Below are 6,100 nucleotides of genomic sequence, written 5' to 3' on the forward strand. Positions count from 1 at the left end.
ACTCAATTTGTTTCACTCAATTTGGGTTTGTAAAACTGGAGTTATTAGCATTTGAGTGCCTCTGGTTTTATCAGAAAAACAGAAATGTTTAAAACTAGAAATGGACGGGAAACGCCTGGGCCGTTCGGGGGTGCAGAATTGGGCCGGCCCAGGAGAGAATCCAGGTGGCGGTGGAAAAAAAGAAAAGGGGAGGGAGGAGGGGCCCGGGTGGGCTAGGCCGCATGGGCCAGCGTGGCCATGAGGCCATGCATGCACGGGGTGCACGACACGAGCAGGTCGTCTCCCTCCTGGAGACTTGGCTCGCGCGAGGCGGACGGAAAAGGAAGGGCAAGCCGCCAGGGGGCTTACCAGCGACGGTGGCGGTGGCTGGGCAGGGTGGCGGCGAGCGGAGGTGGTCGTCCGGCGTGTCCAGACGCTCCTCGAGCATCCGCAGCAGCTCCTCCCGACGGCCCCATGCTCGCAGTACCCTCCGGCCCGAGCTCGACGGCGGCGTGCTCCGGCGATCCTGGGCAGTGGGAAAGGGCGCATTAGGGCCGGAAGAAGGTGGCTAGAGAGATGGAAAAGATGGGGAAGGAGGCAGTCGTCGAGGGAGAGCCCCACTGGTCCGCCACCTCGCGGTGACCACGGGCGGGAGGTGCTCTTCGAACGAGCAGCGCCCGGGGAAACGCCTCGGCGCTCTCTGTGGGTTGTCTGGGGAGGTGGGAGAGGTGGTGTGAGGGGTAGGAGTGAGCTGGGTCGGGGTTTATATAGCAGAAGGAGGGCAGCGGGCGGGGTACGGGGCGGTGGCGTTGGCCAACCGGAGGGCGAGCTCGCGGTGGCAGTGGCCAATGGAGGGGCGAGGGCGGGCGTCAGCTGTGACGTAGGAGGGTGGGGGCGGGGTGACGTCGCCCAGAGGACGTCAGCAGAGGCGCGGGAAGGAGGAGGGTGCGAGCGGGAGCAGCGTTCTTCGCACGATCGTGCCCGTTCTGTGCTCGTCCACGGCTCGGGAGCCTGGCCTTGGTCGGGCCTGTGGCCTGGTTTGGTTAGGGCTTGGTATGGAGGGGAAAGAGAGGGCCCAGGGTGGGTTTTGGGGAACTAGGGTTGGGCCAAGATGATGTGCAAGGGTTGTGGTGGTGCAAGGCACAAGGCCCGGCCATGTTCAAGTAGGAAAGAGAGGGAAAGGAAAGAGAGAGGGTGGATGGTGGTGAGATCCAAAATGAATTTTTGAAGGAAGGTCCAAATTGTAGATGAGAGGAGTAGTGGGATTATATGGAAGGTTTTGTATTTGAGCAAGTCAAAAGGCTAGCAAAAGTTAATGGTTTACCACATAGATATTTTTGGTCAAACAAGAAGAAGGGTAGAACCATTAAGAAATAAATAGAAAAGCTAGGTGATGGTGAAAAGAAATAAAAGGCATAGGTAGTGATGATAGAGAATAGATGAGTGAGATGTGGTTGATGAACACAAGACATTTTTAAAATTTTGAATTTAAAAAGGGAGGGGTCTTCACCACTATGAGAGTTGACCCAATTTTGGATAAGGTTCAAAATGATCTTGCCTCAGAGAGAATTTAAAATAACCATGAATATATTTTGAATAAAAAGGGATTATAACACAATAAAGCTAAGTGGAACTTTCTCCAAAATTATTTGGTAAAGCAAAGTGCAAGAAAAGGCATGTATAATAACATGCATTTTGGTGAAAACAAAATAAAACAGAGAATAATTATATATAAAATATTTTTGGGTGGAAATAAGGTGATCTAAAGTTCCACTCTCATTCCCTATTTTATTTGAGAAAATTATTTGAAAAGATTTGATAAAACTAGAAGTAGCTTTGGAATTAAACTTAGAGAAGAAAAAGCAATATGGTTTTGAGAATGAAAACTAATTTAGAGAGGAGTGATCTCGATGTCAGATGATTGTTACACAATGTAGCAATCATCTCCACACTTGGTTTTGTGAAGAATAAAAAAAAACAAGAAGAAAAAGAGGAACAAGTTATCTAGATCTGAAATAGTGGATAGGGTATGAGACCAAGTGAATATAAGAATTTCAAGGGTAGAATGGGACATGCAAGACGTGGAAGTTGTAGAGGATGTCGTAAAGATGAGATCCATGTGTTGAGGTCACCAATAACATTTGTGGGTGCTTAAGAATCAACTGCCAAAGTTTGGACATTTTAAGCCTGCCAAAACATCTTATTGACCTGGCTTCAAAATCATCAAGGATAAGTGGGTATAAGAGAGATTTGGTTCAAGGCAAGGATATGGTTGGGAAGTGTTTATGATAAGGTAGGTTTAGGACCAAGTGCATTGCCTTAGATGGCAAGGGGTAGCTTAATCCAGGGGTTCCAAAATGGAACCTTAAACAGATTTTGGGACTTAGCCAAATTTATGATGCCTTAGGGTTTTTGACTAGGGTAAGAGAGAAGGATGTATTAAGGGGGTAGATGATCCCAATTTTTGAATCAAGAAAGGGTTGAGCTAGATTAAATCACAACGAGGAAAATCAAGATGGCACACCCATGTTGCCATCAGGAGAAGAGTTTGATGTAGTAAAAAGGAAAACAATTTTTACTAAGTCACACATGTGTTTTATTAGGTGGGTTGTTTGTCTGACCACTAGAGGTGTTGTTCTTAGAGGTAGCTCAACACAAAACTCAACAAGCAAAACAAGACAATTCATCTAAACAAATTCAAGGCAATTCATCTTAGTTAGTCTTTAGAAAAAGTTTTTGTTCGCCCTAATTTTTGCAATGAGGACAACTAATCAAGGTTGTAAAATTTGGGGTGTTACAGATCTTCCACCCTTAAAATAATCTCGTCCCGAGATTACTGAGCGTAGAATTAGAGGGGTTGTAAAGTTTAGCTAAAGTTAGACTCCATTCTTCTGTAGATGTGTCGTTGTTGAGAAGGTCGTTGCTTCATCTCCTGGGAGACATGATGGATTCCTGCCGATGGCGGCTTCATGAAGAGGTTGACTACCTGGCCTATGCAGATATTAGACCTGTAGCTTCTTAACGATCCTAGCGGAGGTTCAAGATGGTGGGAGGGTTAATGCACTCCAACTATGCATTGGAAGAGTTGAAAACTTTTTAGAGTGAGCCTAAAATTTTAGAGGAAGACGAAATCTTCCACCCTTAAGATTGTTCAGCGGGGTTCCTGAAAACTTTAGAGCTTCAGCCACGGGTCTCGTCGGGCGCCTTTGGAGAAGTCATTGATCTCCTGTCTTGAGTGGAAAACACCTTCAAGGGGGGGGGGGGGCGACGTACAGTCCACAACTTCGAGGGGAGTTAGTGCATTCCAAGTTCCTAACGGTGTTTTTAGAAAGGTGGAAAATTTTAGGGTTAGCTCCAAATTTTAGTGGAAGACTTCCACCCTTAAGATTTTTCATCGGACTTTTGGAAAAACTCGGAGCTTCTGCCTTGTGGTTCTATCTTGGAGCTTCTGAATAAGTCGTCGATCTTCCTTACTCAGTTGAAGAATCTTCAGGGGCGACGTGCAGACCACAACTTGAAAAGGCACTCACGGTGTTAACTAAACCATAGGGGACGCGCAGTGAGTTAGTAAGTTGATGAAAGTCCTGGTTGGTATCCACATGAAGCAGCAACAAAAGTTGTCGAAAACAATCTTCAGCTTGCGGGTCGGTGTTGACTTATATCAGCTAATAAGGGAGCGGGAAATTTACACTTAATCTTGAGTCTTGAGGTATTTTCAGGAGCTTCACTTGATGAGGACCAGATGAACCATATGATGTAGCTTGGCTTTGACACTATTGTACTTTCAGCTTGTTAGATGGTGTGTTAGAGGGTGGTTTCCAAGGAGATATCCTCGAGGTTAGCGCGATTATGCTCCAAGGTTTGTCCAAATTAGTATGTCTTCTCGCAGAGGTGCAGTCATTCTTGAGGGTATGGCTTCTTCTTTCTTGGCGTAGTAGAGATGCTTCAGCTGATCTTGAAAGTAGTTAGTGCAAATAGGCGTCTGGGTTGGTTTTTCCGACGGTTGAAAAAAACAACTGCTAATGTGTTAGAGTTAGTGTCTTTCGTTAATGTACCCTATTTACTAGCAGTTAGCATTTTAACAGCGAGGTAGAAGAGAGTGAAACATCTTAGGGAGGCTCCCTATGCTGGGTTATCACACTAAGAGTGTTTTTCAAACCGAAGGACCAAGAAAATCATGCACACAATAAACAGATAAAAACACTCAAGGCAGCACACTAGGAAACAACAAGCAATCATCACACCAAACATGATACTCTAAGTACACAGAAATTCCTAATGCGCGGGGTTAGCTCAATCAAAGCGATTGAGTTTGTCCTATCCATCCTATTGGTTTGGGGCTGGTCACATATGTTGGTGTCTTCATCTTGTTGGCACCGTCTTCAACAAGGATTCTTGAAGCAGAGGGTGGTGACTCAGGCCTGGTGTTGAGTCATTGATGTTGAAGCGAAGGCGAAAATTGCATAGATCTTATGGTCTCATCATCCCGAGGACGTGAGGTCTTCAGAGGGGTGATACGTCTCCGACGTATCGATAATTTCTTATGTTCCATGCCACATTATTGATGTTATCTACATGTTTTATGCACACTTTATGTCATATTCGTGCATTTTCTGGAACTAACCTATTAACAAGATGCCGAAGTGCCAGTTGCTGTTTTCTGCTGTTTTTGGTTTCAGAAATCCTAGTAACGAAATATTCTCGGAATCGGACGAAATCAACGCCCAAGTTCCTATTTTCACCGGAAGCATCCAGAACACACGAGAACCGCTAGAGAAGGGGGACAGGGCCACCAAACCACACCCCGGCGCGGCCAGGGGGGGCGCGCCCCCCTATGGTTTGGGCAGCCCGTGGCCCCTCCGACTCCGACTCTTCGCCTATTTAAGCCATCGTGACCTAAAACTTCGACACCGCTTGACGAAAACCACAGAAACCTTCCAGAGCCGCCGCCATCGCGAGGACAAGATCTGGGGGACAGGAGTCTCTATTCCGGCACGCTGCCGGAGCGGGGAAGTGCCCCCGAAAGGCTTCTCCATCGACACCGCTGCCATCTCCACCGCCATCTTCATCACCGCTGCTGCTCCCATGAGGAGGGAGTAGTTCTCCATCGAGGCTCGGGGCTGTACCGGTAGCTATGTGGTTCATCTCTCTCCCATGTACCTCAATACAATGATCTCATGAGCTGCTTTACATGATTGAGATTCATATGAGTTTGTATCACAATTTATCTATGTGCTACTCTAGCAAAGTTATTAAAGTAGTTCTATTCCTCCTGCACGTGTGTAAAGGTGACAGTGTGTGCACCGTGTTAGTACTTGGTTTATGCTATGATCATGATCTCTCATAGATTATGAAGTTAACTATTGCTATGATAGTATTGATGTGATCTATTCCTCCTACATATGCATGAAGGTGACAGTGTGCATGCTATGTTAGTACTTGGTTTAGTCTTTTGATCTATCTTACACTATAAGGTTACTTAAATATGATCAAATTGTGGAGCTTGTTAACTCCGGCATTGAGGGTTCGTGTAATCCTATGCAATGCATTCATCATCCAACAAGAGTGTAGAGTATGCATTTATCTGTTCTGTTATGTGATCAAAGTTGAGAGTGTCCACTAGTGAAAGTCTAATCCCTAGGCCTTGTTCCTAAATACTGCTATCGCTGCTTGTTTACTGTTTTACTGCGTTACTACTGCTGCAATACTACCACCATCAACTACACGCCAGCAAGCTATTTTCTGGCACCGTTGCTACTGCTCATCTTTACTATTAAATTGAAACAGGTCGTGATGGTTCGTGATGGTCCATCAAACCAGTGCATCACCCAAAAGGCCAGCGTGACCAGAATCCAGGGCGTGAAGAACCAGCAGGTCGCGTTGACAGGAATAAAAGATCCTAAGAAAAACCATAGGCATGCGGACACAGAGTAAGAAAGAAATTGAACACACGCGACAACAAAAGAATCCACCGCACCTAAGTTTTGCCTGAGAAAAATGCAATATTTCTGCGTGAAGAAAAGGGAAGGATGAAAGGAGGCTAGAGGATCCCACGGTAAGTTGATGCCTACGATCGGAAAATCTAATTTTGGGGAAAATAAAAGCTCTCGCGTACAGGCAG

This window comes from Lolium perenne, chromosome 7 (assembly GCF_019359855.2).
Source record: "Lolium perenne isolate Kyuss_39 chromosome 7, Kyuss_2.0, whole genome shotgun sequence".
Classification (NCBI taxonomy): Eukaryota; Viridiplantae; Streptophyta; class Magnoliopsida; order Poales; family Poaceae; genus Lolium; species Lolium perenne.